Source organism: Cebidichthys violaceus, unplaced genomic scaffold (genome assembly GCF_023349555.1).
Source record: "Cebidichthys violaceus isolate CVI_PGR_0920_01 unplaced genomic scaffold, fCebVio1.0.p SCAF_21, whole genome shotgun sequence".
NCBI lineage: Eukaryota > Metazoa > Chordata > Actinopteri > Perciformes > Stichaeidae > Cebidichthys > Cebidichthys violaceus.
The window spans coordinates 5,323,496-5,343,858 of NW_027176384.1; the positions used below are offsets into that span (position 1 = coordinate 5,323,496).

General features: G+C 42.8%; 1 pseudogene; it reads left to right on the forward strand.

Moving 5' to 3' along the window:
* Positions 1 to 2,935: 2,935 nt before the first annotated feature.
* LOC137877461 (alpha-2,8-sialyltransferase 8E-like) lies at positions 2,936 to 9,272 on the forward strand (annotated as a pseudogene).
* Positions 9,273 to 20,363: the final 11,091 nt, after the last annotated feature.

Below are 20,363 nucleotides of genomic sequence, written 5' to 3' on the forward strand. Positions count from 1 at the left end.
GTGTCCTGCTTTCACCGTGCCAGTCAAAACACGTCCCAGTGCAACGACGCACGCAACAATAGTTCCCCCCCTTTATAGAAAACAAAACGAAAAACCCATACTCATAAAACAAACCGTACAAACAACAACATATAAACAAGCATACTAAACAACAACATAAATAACCTTTATGGCAGTTAAAAACATGGCTCCCAGGATCACTGAGCCACTCAAACTCCTCCACCACGTTAAGGTGGCGATTCACGGAGGAGAAACATATTTCACACACAAATGTGTGGTTAGAAGTGGGGATAGGTTAGGTTAAAAATGTGGTTAGGTTAGAAGTGGGGATAGGATAGGTTAGAAGTGGGGATAGGATAGGTTAGAAGTGGAGTTGAGGAGAGTAGAGTTGAGGAGACCCTGCCCGGAGCAAGCCCGGGGCCCACATCTGGAGCCAGGCCCAGTCGGAGGGCCCGACAGCGAGCGCCTGGTGGCCGGGTTTGCCACGGAGCCCGGCCTGGCACAGCCCGAAGCAGCAACGTGGCACCCCCCTCCTCTCCATCCTGTGGGCTCACCACCTGCGGGAGGAACCGCTGGGATTGCGGTGCGCTGCCCCATGGGTGGCAGTGAAGGCCAGGGACCTCAACGGACCAGACCCGGGCGGCAAAGGCTGGCTCTGGGGACGTGGAACGTCACCTCTCTGTGGGGGAAGGAGCCTGTGCGGGTGGTGGAACGCTACCAGTTAGATCTGGTGGGGCTTACCTCTACGCACTGCATCAGTTCTGGAACCGTACTCCTGGATAGGGGTTGGACTCTTTTCTTCTCTGGAGTTGCTAAGTGCCGCTGCGTCGGAGTTTACCCCGGTGGACGAGAGGGTCGCCTCCCTACGCCTGCGGGTTATGGGGGGGGAAACTCTGACTGTTGTCTGTGCATATGCACTGAACAACAGTTCAGAGTATTCGGCCTTCTTAGAGACTCTGACTGGAGTCCTGTATGGGGCTCCAGTGGGGGACTCCATAGTTCTGCTGGGGGATTTCAACGCTGTTTTGGAAAAACTTCTAATTATAAATCGGGAGAAGAGTTTTGTTCACAGATTCAAAGAAAATAATAAAGTCCTCAAATGATTCAAAGTTGTCCCCTTCTATTTTATTTTGCTTGCAAGGGAAAGATGCACCACAGCCACCTCAGTCAGTGTCTGTGGTGAAAAGTTCAACATCGTACAAGATACCAAACATTTTATGCACACATGAGTTCACGCCCTGGGCTAAATCATAGACAAGGAGTAGATGATCTCGTACCCTGGCTATCGTTCTTATCTAAACACATGCCAAGTGTGTTTACTGGGAATCAGTGATGGTTTTATGGTCTGTCTCAAACTTGTCAGACACTGTGTCTTCACTTCCTCTGTCCGAAGTGGGAGTGTGTGACCAGCCGTGAGAAACAAGACACTGTGTTCAATAAAACTGATTAACTACTTCTATAGGACTGCTGTGTTATGTCAGTATTTGTGTTCCTCACCTTACCTTTCAGTTTTACATCTTTTAAAACATGTCATGATATAAGAATATATTTTTTCCCATTACAACGTGCACATGGGCAACGATGGGGATACCTGGAGAGGCGTGATTGGGAGGAACGGCCTCCCTGATCTAAATCTGAGCGGTTGTTTGTTGTTGGACTTCTGTGCTAGTCATGGATTGTCCATAACGAACACCATGTCCAAGCATAAGGATGTTCATAAGTGTACGTGGTACCAGAGCACCCTAGGCCGAAGGTCGATGATTGATTTTGTTATCGTATCGTCGGATCTGAGGCCGTATGTTTTGGACACTCGGGTGAAGAGAGGGGCGGAGCTGTCAACTGATCACCATCTGGTTGTGAGTTGGGTCAGAGTTTGGGGGAAAACTCTGGACAGACCTGGTAAGCCCAAACGGGTAGTGCGGGCAAACTGGGAACGTCTGGAGGAGGCCCCTGTCCGGGAGATCTTCAACTCACACCTCCGGCGGAGCTTTTCTAGCATCCCTGTGGAGGTTGGGGGCATCGAACAGGAATGGACGATGTTCAAAGCTTTTATTGCCAAAGCTACGGCGGTGAGCTGTGGTCTCAAGGTCTTAGGTGCCTCAAGGGGCGGTAACCCTCGAACACCGTGGTGGACACCGGTGGCCAGGGAATCCGTCTGACTTGTTTGCCCGGAGGACTCCTGAGGCAGTTGCAAGGTACCGACAGACCCGAAGGACTACAGCCGCTGCCGTGAAGGAGGCAAAGCAGCGGGTGTGGGAGGAGTTTGGAGTAGCCATGGAGAAGGACTTTCGGTCGGCACCAAGGTGTTTCTGGAAAACCATCCGGAACCTCAGGAGGGGGAAACGGGGAAACATCCAAGCTGTATATAGTAAGGATGGGACTCAACTTCAACTTTGACTTCAACTGAGGGGGTAATCGGGCGGTGGAAGGAGCACTTTGAGGAACTCCTGAATCCAACTAATACGCCCTCTATGGTAGAGGCAGAACTGGAGGCTGATGGGGGAGCATCATCAATTTCCCTGGTGGAAGTCATTGAGGTAGTCAAACAACTCCACAGTGGCAAAGCCCCAGGGATTGATGAGATCCATCCAGAAATGCTGAAGGCACTGGGTGTCGAGGGGCTGTCTTGGATGACACATCTCTTCAACATTGTGTGGAGGTCTGGGACGGTGCCTAGGGAGTGGCAGACCGGGTGGTGGTTGCCCTGTTCAAAAAGGGGGACCAGAGGGTGTGTGCCAATTACCGCGGTATCACACTACTCAGCCTCCCTGGTAAAGTCTACTCCAAGGTGCTGGAAAGGAGGGTTCAGCCGATAGTCGAACCTCGGATTGAAGAGGAAGAATGCGGATTCCGTCCTGGCCGTGGAACAACGGGCCAGCTCTTAACTCTCGCAAGGATCCTGGAGGGGGCTTGGGAATATGCCCATCTGGTCTACATGTGTTTTGTGGACCTGGAGAAGGCATATGACCGGGTTCCCTGGGAGATACTGTGGGAGGTGCTGCGGGAGTATGGGGTGAGGGGGCCATCCAATCCCTGTACGCTCAAAGCGAGAGCTGTGTCCGGGTTCTCGGCAGTAAGTCGGACTCGTTTCCGGTGAGGGTTGGCCTCCGCCAGGGCTGCGCTTTGTCACCAATCCTCTTTGTGGTATTCATGGACAGGATATCGAGGAGTAGTCGTAGGGAGGAGTGTTTACAGTTTGGTGGGCTGAGGATTGCATCGCTGCTGTTTGCAGATGATGTGGTCCTGATGTCTTCATCGGGCTGTGACCTCCAGCACTCACTGGATTGGTTCGCAGCCGAGTGTGAAGCGGTTGGGAGGAGGATCAACTCCTCTAAATCCGAGGCCATGGTTCTCAGCAGGAAACCGGTGGATTGCCCACTCCGGGTAGGGAATGAGTCCTTACCCCAAGTGAAGGAGTTCAAGTACCTCGGGGTCTTGTTCGCGATTGAAGGAACAATGGAACGTGAGATTGGCCAGAGAATCGGAGCAGCTGGGGCGGTATTGCAGTCGCTCTACCGCACCGTTGTGACGAAAAGAGAGCTGAGCCGCAAGGCAAAGCTCTCTATCTATCGGGCAATCTTCGTTCCTACCCTCACCTATGGTCATGTGGACTGGGTCATGACCGAAACAATTAGATCGCGGGTACAAGCGGCCGAAATGGGTTTCCTCAGGAGGGTGGCTGGCATCTCCCTTAGAGATAGGGTGAGAAGTTCGGTCATCCGTGAGGGACTCGGTGTAGAGCCGCTGCTCCTTTGCGTGGAAAGGAGCCAGTTGAGGTGGTTTGGGCATCTGGTATGGATGCCACCTGGGCGCCTCCCTAGGGAGGTGTTCCAGGCACGACCAGCTGGGAGGAGACCCCGAGGGAGGCCCAGGACCAGGTGGAGGGACTATATCTCCAAACTGGCCTGGGAGCACCTCGGGATCCCCCAGTCAGAGCTGGCTGATGTGGCTTGGGAAAGGGAAGTTTGGGGTCCCCTGCTGGAGCTGTTGCCCCGCGACCCGATCCCGGATAAGCGGTTGAAGATGAGATGAGATGAGATGAGAAGTGGGGATGAGTTCGGTTAGAAGTGGGGATACGTTAGAAGTGGGGATGGGTTAGAAGTGAGGATAGGTTTGAAGTGGGGATGGGTTAGAAGTGGGGATGGGTTAGAAGTGGGGATGGGTTTGAAGTGGGGATGGGTTTGAAGTGGGGATGGGTTAGAAGTGAGGATAGGATAGGTTAGAAGTGGGGATGGGGTGGAAGTGATGGGTGACGAGCAGAGAAAGGTTGTTGCTTCTCTCTCCCACTTCCTCTCCTTCTTTCTTTTCCCTCAATTCCTTTTCTTTCTTTTGTCTTTTCAGTTCCTCTTTTTCTCTCTTCTCGCTCTCCTTCTTCTCTTTCTTCTCCCTCAATTCCTTTTCTTTCTTTTGTCTTTTCAGTTCCTCTTTTTCTCTCTTCTCGCTCTCCTTCTTTTTTTTCCCTCTCCTCCTCCTTCCTGTCCTTCTTCAGTGTCTTTTCCAGGCCTCCAGGCAGATTTTTCTACCTAGAGACAGCATAGAGGTGAAATCTGATTGGATAAAAGCTCTACTTAAAACATGCTGCGCTGGAAGCAGCGCAACTGAGGAAGACAGTAGCTATGCTATTCAAATGAGTCAATTTGCTTAATTGTGATAAAAGGGACCCACAAATCTTAATAAACAATCTTAACATACAATATGAGTCAGATGGAGTACTTAATCCGCTCCAATTAATGCCAGTACACCCAATATCTTTTGTTAACCACATGGTCTAAATAATACTATTAAAGGAGCCCGGTCCATTACTTGGGCTACTGAGGTGCTGTTTTCTTCCGGATCGATCTGTCTGACGCGCTGTTCTGTCAGCCTCGATTACCTCCGCGTTCACCTTTTGATTGCAGACATAATCCACCGACACGTTCACTTGGTATGAATATTAGTTTATTCGTTCGTGCCGTGGTACACATACTCTTTGGTGCACAGTGGAGCAAACTCACTCTTACCGTGACAGCGGTCAAAACTCTTTCCCTTTCCTGATGTCAATAATTACCTAATTGCTTATATAGGTGAGCACAGGACCCAAGAACAGCACCACCCAGTGTACATACAGTTGTGGTCAAAAGTTTACATACACTTGTAAAGAACATAATGTCATGGCTCTCTTGAGTTTCCCCATTATTTCTACAACTCTGATTTTTCTCTGATAGAGTGATTGGAACAGATACTTCTTTGTCACAAAAAACATTCATGAAGTTTGGTTCTTTCATGACTTTATTATGGGTTAACAGAAAAAGTGATCAAATCTGCTGGGTCAAAAATATACATACAGCAGTGCTAATATTTGGTTACATGTCCCTTGGCCATTTTCACTTCAATTAGGCGCTTTTGGTAGCCATCCACAAGCTTCTGGCAAGCTTCTCGTTGAATCTTTGACCACTCCTCTTGACAGAATTGGTGCAGTTCAGTTAAATTTGATGGCTTTCTGACATGGACTTGTTTCTTCAGCATTGTCCACATGTTCTCAATGGGATTTAAGTCAGGACTTTGGGAAGGCCATTCTAAAACCCTAATTCTAGCCTGATTTAGCCATTCTATTACCACTTTTGATGTGTGTTTGGGGTCATTGTCCTGTTGGAACATCCAACTGCGCCCAAGACCCAACCTTCGGGCTGATGATTTTAGGTTATCTTGAAGAATTTGAAGGTAATCCTCCTTCTTCATTATCACATTTATTCTCTAGTTCCATTGGCAGCAAAACAGCCCCACAGCATAATACTACCACCACCGTGCTTGACGGTAGGCATGGTGTTCTTGGGGTTAAAGGCCTCACCTTTTCTCCTCCAAACATATTGCTGGGCATTGTGGCCAAACAGCTCGATTTTTGTTTCGTCTGACCACAGAACTTTCCTCCAGAAGGTCTTATCTTTGTCCATGTGATCAGCAGCAAACTTCAGTCGAGCCTTAAGGTGCCGCTTTTGGAGCAAGGGCTTCCTTCTTGCACGGCAGCCTCTCAGTCCATGGAGATGCAAAACACGCTTGACTGTAGACACTGACACCTGTGTTCCAGCAGCTTCTAATTCTTGGCAGATCTGCTTTTTGGTGGTTCTCGGTTGACTCTCCACCCTCCTGACCAATTTTCTCTCAACAGCAGGTGATAGCTTGCGTTTTCTTCCTGATCGTGGCAGTGACAAAACAGTGCCACGCACTTTATACTTACATACAATTGTTTGCACTGTTGCTCTTGGGACCTGCAGCTGCTTTGAAATGGCTCCAAGTGACTTTCCTGACTTGTTCAAGTCAATGATTCGCTTTTTCAAATCCATGCTGAGCTCCTTTGACTTTCCCATTGTAGCGTTTGTGGGCGTTTGTATCCAATGAGCCCTATTTAAATGGCCTCAGAGAAGTCACCAGCTGTAGTCACTCATAATCACTCACAAGAAGTTAAGAGGCCATGCTATGAAGCTCATTTCATTGACACAACTTTCTTAGTCACCAATATTGCTAATTCATGTTGCTGTATGTATATTTTTGACCCAGCAGATTTTGTCACTTTTTCTGTTAACCCATAATAAAGTCATGAAAGAACCAAACTTCATGAATGTTTTTTGTGACAAAGAAGTATCTGTTCCAATCATTCTATCAGAGAAAAATCAGAGTTGTAGAAATAACTGGAAACTCAGCCATAACATTATGTTCTTTACAAGTGTATGTAAACTTTTGACCACAACTGTATAGAGGAAAGGCATTTGATGGAAACATTTGGCACCTACACACCGGCCCCTAATTGTTAATGCAGGTAGACCTAACAATTCAAACAAAATACAAAAAACAGGAACCAAAATACTGAGCCCAGTACAGACAAATCAATTTACACCCCCTGTAGCAAAGACAGTTTTGTTACTGGTCTTACAATGATGTTGGATTTTGTCTGTAATCTCACGGAACGCACAAGTCCCTTTTTGTCAGAAAATACTTCCAAAACCTTGCCAAGTGGCCAAGAACCATGGGGAGCTGAAGGATCCGTGGATTACCACAATATCTCCAGCAAACAAACTCTTTTTCTACTGGTTCCATTTTTGCCTCTCTTGGAGCAAGGGTAAGTACTCCCTCACCTATCTCTTCCAGAAAAGATCCGAGAGGTACTGCACTTGCCTCCATCGTCTCCTTCCATACTGACCATGAGGTTCGAACACTCCAGGTGGCAAAGCTGGTTTACCTTTCAAGAGAAGTAGATGATTAGGTGTGAGCGGTTCCAAGTCATTGAGATCGTCCGAGAGCTTGGTAATTGGCCGATCGTTCAAAATAGCCTCTGCTTCACAGAACACTGTATGAAGTCCATCATCATCCACCCTCTGTTGACGTAGAACAGAGCTGAGAAACATTTGGCACCTACAAATACATTAAAGTAAAGTGAGTTATGGTAAAACAGAGGTTCTTCTTCTGAAGGACTTAAGTCTGCTTTCACTCAAATTTTTCTTATGGAATTAGTATCCTCATATGAGAAGAAACATTTAATTTAAACAAACTGCCTGAAAAAATGATGAAGCTTTCAGTTCTACAACATTTCAGATTGTCTTGTATGTTATGTAACAAATTCCTTGTGGTTCCTCAGATCTCAGCTGAGAAACAAGTGCCATGGTTTTGACAAGGCTTTCGTTACCCAGGCCAACACTCCAGTAGGAGCAAAGCTTGTGTACAACGGAGAAACATCGAGGACCCTCCAGGTGACCCCAGAGTTTTTTAGCACCTTTCCAAAGGTATGTTGTTTGTCATTCAGGAATATTTACCACAATATCTGCTGCTTGTTTGGTGACTTGATTGCTCCTCAAATGTTTTACCACAAGGTTCATTTATTGTCATTGTACAACAGGGTTGCGCAACAAAATGTAGTTTTCAGTCCCATTTTACTACATAAGAAAAAGACACACACAAAGAATGTATATATGATATGGTGGCGGATGAATTTAGTCTCACAGCCTGAGGAAAGAAGCTGCCCTGAAGTCTGGTGCTGTGGCACTTGATACCTCTGTATCTCTTGCCAGAAGGCAGTGGAGTAAACAGGCTGTGGCTGAGGTGGGTATTTAATATCCATTGGGCTTTTTGCAGGCCCCTCTTGTCACCAATATCACTAATGCTCGGTAGATTGGTATCAATGATGTTCTGTTCTGTTTCCAAACCTCCTCTGTAAATGTTAGCGAGAACTTGGCACAGGAATTTTGACTTCTTAAGTTTTAAGTTAATGAGGAAGAAATACATTTATTAGCTGACTATGTCAGGTTGTTAGTGATACTGATTCCCAGGGGCTTGCTCCACCTCAGATCCATTGATGTAGACAGGGGTGTGTGTCTTTGAGTCCTTTTTTCTAAAATCAACAATCATCTCAGTTGTTGTTTTTTGCGTAATACATTTCCCGTTGATGCTGATTCCAGGAGCATCCATTGCCAAAGAAAAAATAGGACACATGTGCTGTTGTTGGGAATGGTGGGATCTCGACCAACAGCAACTGTGGAAAGATGATTGATTCAGCTCAGTTTGTTAGCAGGTGAGAAAGGTGTCCAGTGTAGTGGACCATTTTAATCAATAGAATTAAACTCATCTCTGTGGAAATTCTATATAACAATCCCTACATCTTGTTTGTTGCTTGTTCAGGTGCAACCTACCTCCCTTGGACGAAGGATGTGGGCATCAAGACTGACCTTGTGACAGCAAATCCGAGCATCTTAATACATAAGTAAGCGAAAGGATGAATCACTGCCCCTTTAAATGTTCCCTTTTGTCATGTTGCTTGACATCTCCTGTTTATTTTCAGGTATGGGTCTCTGATGGAGCGTCACCGTCCGTTTCTGGAGAGTCTGCGTAGCTATGGCAACTCCCTGCTGCTCCTTCACCCCTTCTCCTTCGGCTTCAGCACTCCCTTGTGCATGCGGGCTATTGAGGACTTAGAAAGCCCCATCCGGCCCATCTTCTGCAACCCTGAGTACCTCCAAAATCTGACCCTCTTCTGGCGCCCCCAAGGCCAACAAGCAAAACGGCCCAGTACCGGCCTAATCATGGTTAGCCTGGCGCTGGAACACTGTGCCAATGTACAACTGTATGGCTTCTGGCCCTTCAGTAATCACCCACATGGACTCTATGCCTTGACTCACCACTACTACGATGACATGAAACCTTCGTCAATTCACGCTATGCCGGTTGAGTTTGACATCTTGTTGGGGGTGCTCAGGCTTCACCTGGAAGATTGTCGACCAGATAATAATTCCCAGACCCTGGAGTAGCTCACAGGACAGGAGCAAAGTGCCTTGTTTGTATCCCAGTCTTTCATATACTTTTGAATGAATTGCCAGATCTCTTTTGGCTAAAACAAGAACATGTTATAAATTTCCCTCTGTAGTTGCCCTACATGTTTGAAATCTTTCTCCACGCTCGTATGCAGCGGGTGCCCTTTTTTCAGAGTCCACCACTGTTTGATGACATGGATTAAGTGTGTCTGAGCAAGATGGATTTACAGTGAATGCTGAGTTGGCCCTTCAGCAGCCAAGCCATTTGCACTAAAACCAAAATGCAACAATCATAAGACTGTTAACATTTTAGTCTTGCAGTACATCTAAAACTGTCTGGAGGGGAATATTTTGATTTTAATGGGAATCCTTTTTGAGACATTTTTGGGAGTTTACATTGTAGTGCCTTGTGTTAATCAATTAGACAGTTATATAACTGACCACGGGAGCTTTTGCATTTGTAACAAGTTTTTTTTATCAGGGCATATTAGCTTGTGTCCTCTTTTATGCTGTCCTCTGCTGGGGGGCTGCATCACTGCATAAAAACAGAATCAATAAGATGATCAGAAAGGCTGGCTTAGTGATTGGCCTTAACCCGGACTCAATTGAGGTCACTGTAGAAAAGAGAACATGGGCTAAGTTAAAATCGGTTGTGTATTTTGAAGGCTATCCATTCATTCCGTGAACGACTGATACCTCAGTGTTCTACTGAATGACTGAAAAGTATTTGGTGGTCAGATTTTTTAATGAACATTTTTGGATGTCATTTTTAGATTCAACATCTTTCTCTATGGTTTTGCTCTATCCATTCAGCTCAATTATTCTAAGTGTCTGTTCAATAAAATATTTAAAGACATTTGAGAGCTTTAGCAATACATTTATTTCTCACAGACACCACAAATGGCGACAAGGATGGGATTGGACAAGTAATCTGGACACTGTTGGACAACAGAAGCATCCAAAGAATAGTTGATTCCTCCCAGAAGGTGAGAGGCTGTCCTAAGACGGGGTTTGAGATTGCCGCTCTGATCCTGGAATAGGGAAAAAGAATCCCACCCAGTGAGAAATTGTATTATTATAGATCAGACTTTGAAGTCTTAAACCGATATTCTCGCACTCAGATTCGTAAGGGTGGAAGCAGCGCAACTGATGAAGATAGTAGCTATGTCATGAGATAATAAGCTAATTGGAAAAATAATTAAATTATAAAATAGCTATAACTTTGGAATTCTGTCAATGTCTAGGCCAGCAGAGAAGGCCTTGCTGGCCCTGACGGCCCACCACTGGTACCGTAGACACATATGTGGTTGTACTGTAACTGCAACATGAGAACTTTTTTTTGTTCTCTTAACGAAAAAAGGAAGGGTGAAAAAAGGAAGTTCACCCTCATGGGCTCTACCTAAGGTAGAGCCCATGAGGGTGAACTTCCTTGGCTCCATGGTCATTTTAATCTGTAAAGCAGGCGGCACCGCTTCAGTCATTACATTACATTACATTACAGTCATTTAGCAGACGCTTTTATCCAAAGCGACTTACAATAAGTGCATTCAACATTGGTAATCAAAAGAACTACTAGTCACCAGAAGTCATAAGTACATTTCCTTTTCCAAACAAGCATCTAAGAGCATGAAGCAGAGCATAACTCAGAGCCAAAGTACAGTGCAGAAACAAGAAAAACAGTTAGTGCTATAAGTAATATGAATAACCCACACCAACCAAACCAACCACTTCTTACGAAGTGCCGCTGTACGAAAAACTTTCTGACTCCGGCCTGGAGGCAAGAGTAGCTAAACTACAGTGAGAGAAAAGACGCCAAGAAGAGACTGAGTGCTACTTCAACAACTGCACCTTTAATGTTGATATCCAGATAAATGTTAATCATCCCAATCCTTAAGCATGTTTTCCACTCTGTATGCTTTTAGTATAATTATAAGTAGTTTTGCACCATTGTATTAGTACTTTAGCTTAAGTGAAGGATCTGAGTAGCACAATGTGTACACATTCACGAGTGGAGTTAAGACTTTGTTAAATATCCCCTTCACAGTGAAAGACTGTTTAAATTAAGTTTAATCTCGACAAAACACGTCTGCAATACAAATGAACAGAAACAAAGCGAAACCAGACCACACAGCAGCAGCTGCTGGTATTTGGGATTCAGTGTGGAGACCCTGTTGAGTAAATGTGATTTGACTCCTGCAGGCTCTCAACTCTCTCTCCATTACCCATACATCACAGGCGTGAACCCTAACGAGCAGCCGGCTGGCCGGCTCCATGCCAATTTGCACCAAATTGTTTTCCTCTGATATTGTCTGATATTGTGCTGCTTACCAGGTGAAATAGAATCACATCAAACTGTGGATGAGAATATGAAGCGGTATTATTCCCGCTCAAATTGAGGTCTGCGATGATTCATTTTGTGTGATGAGTCACCTTTTATAGAAAAAAAAATGGATTTGAAAATGCATCTAGCGCCAAGCTGGTAATAACCCTAACATTTTTGCCCTCTAACTGTTTTGTACCGCATGTTTGTTTATGTGAATGTCCAAGCTTTTGGGATGCAACACCCCTGAATATGAATGCTAATAAGATTGTTATGCATCTACAGGCTATGGACTAGGACTCTGCCAAAATCAGTACCATATCTCTAAAAAAAAATAGCAACAGTTATGAAGGTATTGGGTAAATGTAAACTGTATTACAGTTGCAGCGGGATGGAAGTACTGTGATGGCTTTATGGAATTTATATTTCAACACAGAGAGCAATTTTTATCACGGACAAATCATCTCAATCCTTTTTTTATTCATTCACAGTTATTATCTATTCCACTGTCAGTAAATGATTGACTCGGGTACCCGTTTGCTGGGTACACCCACAGCATCAGCAGTAGAGTAAAGTCTCTATGTTTATCTGCTGAAATTATCCATTGGTGAAATTGTGTAGAGGCTCCTTGTTCATGGTTGAAATAACAGAATATTGACTGTAAACAGATGAAATTACCTTGGTTGGACTCTGAAAATGACATCCCTGTTTGAGCATCACTCATGGCCACAGAGGGCAGAGCTGATGGCTGTTTTCCTTTAATCCATCTCTTCACGTCTGCTACATCTTTTTCCATTTCATTCTGCAGAGTACCGACTCTGCACGGCTCATCATTTCACCCCCCTTGAATCAATATTAATCTCCATGTTTGGATAAAGGTTGTTTGTTTATCAATCCCATCAACAGGACTAATCCATAGATTTACATTTGGGGTCAAGTTGTCAATTTCCATTCAGTTTCTATTTGTTCAATTGTCATTAGGTGGTTTTGCAGGTGATGTAAGGGACTATATGTAAATTACTGGGATGGCTGGAAATAGGTGAGGGTTATATTGTTTTTCTGTTGTTTTGATTTAATGGATTTGCTGAAGGGAGGGTAGTCTAAAATTTGGGGTAAAGCAGATTAGAGTGTTTGAACTGGGGTTTTTTTCCAGACGTGTATTGTATTACATTCTGCCTTTGTGAGACTGATTGTAAAAAAGTAAATATGATTAAATAAATTCAAAAAAATGTGGCATCCATTGGCACTATTTGCCTTTCATGTGTTTGAACAGTCGCTCCAGTGTAACAGGGTTTTCCTTTTCAAAATTAGCTAGAAGGTACTAGGATTCATATGCTATTGTAGAACACAATAGACATTATAATCTTTATGGTTATTAGTTATTATTGACATTTTATTAGAGTGAGATATTTCAGGGACTTTATTGCGGTTATCAAAAGAGCTTAATAACTTTAAGGGCCTTGCTATTTTTTTCAAAAAAATATGAGATTCCTCTTCACAATTGATTTAGAGGTGGACTACAATGGCTTCTGACTCATCAGTTTTCTGTCTTTGGTCTGCGGGTAGAGCAAGCAGGAGCTCCGAGACTAGCTAGCTAACTAGCCAGCTCTGGAGATGGACAAGCTAGCTAACCAACAAGCCAGCCATCCTCTCCGGAGCTCCTGTCTGCTCTCCTCCCAGTAGTAGTTTGCCAGTGGCGTATCGGCTAATATGTTCCCACTCGCTAATGTTAACGTTCTTAAGGAACACAGTCCTGGAGAGTGACCGTACATTTTGAGAGAAACTCATATTTTCTTTAGCAATTATTCAAAAGAAACAAATAAAAGGTCTTGTGTTTACTGGTCTATGGAAATGGTAATGTCCTTGGGAGGTTTCAATTCAACGCATTTCAGTTTAAAACTGTGTCCCAAATAAATTTATATTTCAAACAGATTAATTTTAAAATTCCATGGAGGCACAAAAAACTAAATTTTCAAACAATTTTCTGTGGATAATATTCTGCAGATGCCCTCTGTGCTTTGTGCATTCATTGCATTTGTCACTGCTAATGTTGACGATCTACTTTATCTTCCATCAAAGCTTCTGTAAAAAGGATACCAATGAATTGATTAATACGTCAGAGACCTGAATGAGAATGAGTTACACCGAGACAGAAGCAGGGAAGACGAGACGAGGCCTGCTCACCGTCTCATGCAAATTATCACAACAGAAAATATATTTATTTTATATTTAAAATATTTCAAGGTGATTTTCACCAGAAATATTAATCTTTGTCTAATCTGAATAAGAAGGCATCAAAACACCCTCAGCCCTCTAAGTGCCATTGATATTCTGTTTGCATGCCTTATGAGAGAATGCTTTGGAGAGGAAGAAACAGGAGGTGGAGGGGGCAGGAGAGTCCTGCCGTTAAATGTGTTGTTAATCAAGAGGAGACTTGGAAGGGGGGTCATCAAAGATTCATTTACTTTGATTGACTCACTTCCCTAACATCCCGTTGGATGAATGGATGAATGGATGAGCTATATACGTCAAAGAGTATGGAAGGAAAGAGATTAAACTGTGGGGCTTTTTTGACAACCGGTTTAGGACTGACAACGGCAATGAGTCTGTAGCCATGGATGTGGAAAGAGACGTCTGTAAGTCAACGGATAATTTTTCTTTTTAGGTAGATATACGTTTTTTTGGGGAACAAGTCATTTTTTGCAAGTCAAGTCTAAAGTCTTTGAGGATCAAATTCAAGTCAAGTCTAAAGTCTTTGAGGGACAAGTTTAAGTCAAGTCTCAAGTATTTGAGGGACAAGTCCAAGTCTAAAGTCTTTGGTCACAAGTCCAAGTCAAGTCTCAAGTCTCTTATGGTTGTAGAGAATGTTCTGTTTTACATTCACAAATGCAGTTATAGCTGTTCACCTTTGTGGGGCGGTGTTTTGTTGCATTATAACTTCCATGCCTTGTTACATAAACAATTATTATTAAAGAAATGAAGCTTAGTGTTGCACATTTAAAGTAAGCTGCTGTGGATGAATGCATTTAAAGCCAATGTAAGTAAGGGATGAATATACAAGCAGCATTTTACTGGGGAGGAAAAGGTGCTCTAACAATTTAAGATCAATACCTCACTGGAAAAATACTATTAAAAGTAGATAACTTAAAGCTCTGAAAAAAGTTTTTTTCAAGATGAATTCACAAACTCTTGACCAAAATGTGTTTAGCATCCATGGTTACGGTGTAGCTGAGCTGCGAGCATAACACCCAATGTGATGCTGTTCATCCTCAAAACTGCAGTCTAAATTTTTGTGCTGTGAATTACTGTTGCTTAAACTAACAATTTCCTTATGGATAACATTGTAGATTATTGTCTTGATGAATCGCTTGTTATAAAAAGGTCGGATAAAAAAGGCCCAACAGAGCTCAAGTTGATATAATCAAGTTGGTTGTTTGGTTCAAACAACACTAAAACCCAAAGATATTCAAGTTTACTGTCACAGAAGATGAAGAAAACCAGTGTTTATGCCTTAAGAAATAGCATCGCTTATATGATTTTTCAGTTTTCATTTCTGTTCTTGTTTAGGTTGAGTGTTGATGCCAATCTTTCAGACCCCTTGACAGATTGGTATCTTAGGACGCACAATGCCTTCACCGGCCCAATCAGAGTCGAGTGTTGTGTTGTGACATTATTTAAATGTTAGAGACCTGTGAAAGCAGGAGGAGGGGAATCGCTGCTGGCTGTTGGGGCCCAAACAGCTTCAGCTGACTCCCTGGCAACTTGAAAAAGGACAAGTCACGACCTGCCCGGCTGACAGCTGAGAGCTGAAATATAACTGACTGACAAGTTAATCAACAAAGATTAATCTGCAACAGTTCTGGTGATCAACTTAACCCTTAAGTATTTCTTTTAAGCAAAAGTGGAAGAAAGTCATTGGTTTGAGCTTTTCTAAAGTGAATATTTGCTGGTTTTGAGCCTTTTATGATAGTAAACTGAATAGCTTTGGGTTTTAAATCAGTGTCCTCTGACCAGTCGCTGCTTGTCTCAAGCAGCTGCAGAAGAAATTAAAGTCTATGTCTGCCCTCCCAAGAAAAATCCTACTTCTAACTATACACACAGGTCTATTTATAGATCATATTCAACACAGCGTACTGATCAAATTAAAGAAGTGATAATGAAGTGCTGATGAGTCTCTGTGATGTAGGTGTTTTATTTCCATAAATTATCATTTGATCTCTTGATAAAGTAAAGCAAAGGCGGTTGAAGAAGTCACTGCCAAGGTTTAATGAAGCTTTTCTGTGTTCTCACTTTATGTTCCCGACCATACTGATCCACTGCTTGTTATGCGTTAACAAATACATAGTTTTAGCCAAGCTAGCAGGACTTCTATAGAGACAGCTATGCCAGTCTGTTGATCCAGACTGTATTATCTCAACAAATTAACAACACATTAAAGAGAAAAGAAATGTGATTTTTATATTAATAGGATATGTGATTTCATTAGAATGATATTATTGCTTACAGCTGCTTCCAAAAAAATAAAAAATTCCCTCGCCTCTTTTCTCAGTCTTCATTTCCTCCTTTTCCTGTCACTTGTCTCTTGGAAGTGTATTTCACGTTGACTAAATGTGATCAATAGGACATTTAGCGTTGCACCAATGCATCTTCCCTTTCAATTAGAATTGATTTATTTCTTTGAAAGGCTGCTGGACTTTTAGCCGATAAGGCGAACATTAATCACATTCGATGAAACATTCTCCTTTGTTAATCACAAGTCACAACAGTCCTCTGCTGCTATATTACTCTAATATATTTTTGATTTCAGATTAACACTGTACAAAACAACTCTTTCAAATATGATTGTCTCCATCAATCTTTTTTTTTTTAAATAAAATGTAAATGTATGAAATATTCACATAAATGGATGTTTTAAAGAGTTGGTGATCAAATGTTTTCCATTCTTTTTAAAACCTTAATAGTTAAGTATTTACTACCCCCGCTTAAGTTCTACTCATCCACCCCACTTATAATCGCTATACAAAAAGCTACAGGACACAATTTTGGTATTGGAAGCATTATTTTTTTGTTTGTAATTTGTATGAAAAAGCGTCGGTAAAATGTAGACAAACAGTCCAAGTGGAGAGCAAAAGAGGTGCAGCCCATTGGCCAAATCGCCTACTGCTCAGCAGAAACTTGTTCTATTTATACAAAGCCCCTCGTAAAAGTTGTGGCACCATCTGGAACAGAGAAGGACACCATAGGTTGGGGTAGAGTTGATGATGATGGAGGGGACTCCAACCTGCTGTAGCTCCCAGGGACACCAGTGAGACAAGTGAGGGAACACCTCAAAGTCACTATGTCCATTTCTACGACAATATTTAGACCCATCAATGTGTGATGGAGTTGAGCAGGGAAATAAAAAAAAAGGTCTCATAGCAGCATTTACCATCTGTTGTACACAGTGTAAAAGTCAACCAAGTGTCAACCTAACCTGGCAACGTATATTTATGGGACTTTAAAAAGAGATTTAATGCATAAAAATTAGTGAAATGAGTCATTTCAACAATAATGTGTGACAGGAAAGTGCAACTGTGATAGAGGGCAGTCTGCACCTGGGAAGCCAACTTCAGATTGTGTCTGAAGCCTTTACAAAATGCCAATGCCAGGTGTAAGACATTTCAGATGTTGTAAAATGACGGCACTGAGCTCAGTGTGAATCCGAACAATTTTCCAGGGGAGCAGTTTGAGAAAAGGTCAGTGTGCAAATACAGAGCAGAGAAACAGGCAAGAAAAGGCTACAGGATCTGTGTTGGAGTCATAAAAGTTCAGAGGAGAGTGAAAAGGGCAGGGAAAGAGAGACAAGTGGAGAGGGTATAAGGCAGCAAGAGCCTTGGTGATTTAACATTTCCCAGAATGTCTTGCACCCCAGAGAATATGCCTGGAGCCAATTAGCACAGAAACAGGTAAAGAAGGGACAACTTATGTTATCAGGTAGAAATCTAGATTTTGGCTCCAAAATCAGCTCATTACAAAATAGTCAATACATCACACAATACCTTTATGAAAGCATCATGTTTTTATCCGTTATTTCTCAAGTCTAAACCAAACATTTCCATCAAACTGTTGAGAGATCGTAGAAAAGTATGAAAGCATAAAAGTATAGCCTTCACAACATATATCTTGTTTGCTTTTTATCACCTTCACAACATATATCTTGTTTACTTTTTATAATCCTCACAACATATGTCTTGTTTGCTTTTTAGAATCCTCACAACATATGTCTTGTTTGCTTTTTATATCCATTAAACAGATATATTGTTTTAATTTTTGATAGATGTGATTAACTACGGACGAAGTACACAACTATTCATACAGGTAGCTAGGGTTGCTTCCCACTGAGAACGCCAAGGGCATTAGCCGAAAAAGAGTTTCAGGAATTCAATTAATTCGAAATCCTAACGATTTAGCAACGGGGTGAGATAAAAGGCCTGAGGTATTGTCCTGACACCACAGCAGAGGAACGTATATCCTCTCAGGTGCGACAGCTGACGGAGTTACCACTGTGTTAGGTGCAAACTACTTCCCCGCCTAGAAACGGGGCAGGAGCCGCTCACGCTACAAAACCCTACAGTTTGTGCTCAATTGAAAATGTTTGCTCTCGTTTATTTCACAATGGATAGCAACCTTGAAACTACATGCTGTCAATGTCAACCTCTGGAACCATCACTTTTGTGCAGCACCCTCGCAGTATTGACTCCTTTCAACCACTGACAGACATACTTTACTTTGGATTTAATACCGAGCATTCTTACGTCGGGAATATACTTCGGGAAAGTATCCTCTATCAACATATATGCATTAAAAAATATTGTTCTGTTTTTGCATTGCTGAATAGGACTGTAAAGCATATTCTCAACAACCTGTGTACAAAATGGCAAAGAATCCTTCACAAAAATTTACATAGTTCCTTTTTCCAGACCACATGCATAAGAGATTAGGGCTTGAAATAAACTTCAATCTAGTGACCTCGTTCATAGGTTGACAACTACAGTAGTTAATGAATTGTGAACAGAGAATTCGTACAGGTGCTGATGATATGTAGAATTGGGAACCCCTCGATGGTGCAAGGCCGAGATCCTCCTTGTGGCACTGGCACCACAGTGGCTAGTCTGTGGCAAGCGTCAGTCAGGCGTCAGAACTGTGGCACCTCAGTGACTACTAAGTGACTACTCAGTGGCACTTCAACGGCAAGCGTCAGTCAGGTGCCACAACTGTGGCAAGCGAGCGACACTTGTTCAGCACCCATCGAGCTGAGCTGAGAACACCCATTGTTGTTATGATAGATCAGCTGCCATAAATCAGTTTTATCATCATGGTAGATTCTAATTAACTGGAGAAAAAAACTTGTTTTCTAACACGTAGATCATAAACCCATGAATATAAACAGCACCCATTGAAATCGGATGGGAAATGTCCGAATAAGTCAATCTATGTAGCTGGCTTATAACGGTATGCCTGTGAGCAACCAGGTTCAACTTTTACTTTATTGAAATACTTCCGCCATCAACGTCATGATTTAGACCGTTTTGAAATAAAAATAAAATCTTTACTGATTATTAGGCCTTAATAGTCAAAGATTATCAGCTGCAATAATCAATAACTAATAAGTTTTTCACTCTTTTTTGTTTGTTTTTTACTTTTTTGTGACATCCAAGCATCTACAGAATGACCCTGACAAGTGGTTATGCCTAAATGTTTGAATTTTTTTTTTTTTAAATATGTAATATTTTCACTCTTCCTCTGCTTATATGTAGGTGTCATTATGTGCCACAAGCTGCCAGTGCCAACAGTTGTCAGAGTAGTGCCACCAGGCGTCAGCCGGGTGCCACTAGGCGTCAGACAATTGCCACTACTAGTCGGGCAGTGCCACCAGGCGTCAGAGGAGTGTGCCCCCCTGGTTCGTGTACGTTTTGATAGTCTGTTTTATGGATTATTTGTTTTTTTTCATTTGAAGAGCGACGCAAAGCAAGACAGGTAGTCCGGAAGTAAAAAAATGTCAAAATAAAAGTCAAGGCAATAGAATGACCGCAAGTCAACTGTTAGTCTATGGTGCAAGCACATACCAGGGTAACATTAGAAGAAAAATAAATAAATATAAATAAATAAACGTGGGCCGATGGGAGTATGCTAGCAACAATAGTTGACTACATACGATTTAATATTAATTTATCCATGTACACAGCAATAATCAACTTTTCGATTAATCTGTTTATTGTTTGATGCAATACAATTCGTTATATAGTTTAATCAAAATCCTATCGTGACAACAATGGGTGTTGTCAGGAAATGTGGCTCCACCCGCTCAGTTTGGCAGCTTATTGACGGGTGCCGAACGAGTGCCGCTCGCTTGCCACAGTTGTGGCACCTGGCTTGCCGCTGAAGTGCCACTCAGGTGCCAGTGCCACAAGGAGGATCTCGCTGTCTCTCCCTCGATGGGCCCCACCCCCCAGGTTGGAAACCACTGTCATAAAATAACATATTTTCATAGTAGCATATTTTTTACAACAACTTAAACTGCAGTGAGGAATCCACTTTAACATGATTGTAGCTCAATAAGTGTAGACATAGTTTGGAACAGTTATATATCCCTCTAAATTGTATCACAGATGTATTATACTTGTTTCCCTCCTTCTCCACTGGCTCAGATTTGAATAGCATTTGGCGGCAGATTTTGTGTATTGTGGGCTATTATGTAAGAACTTTGGGGCTGTTCCTCAGACAGCCTC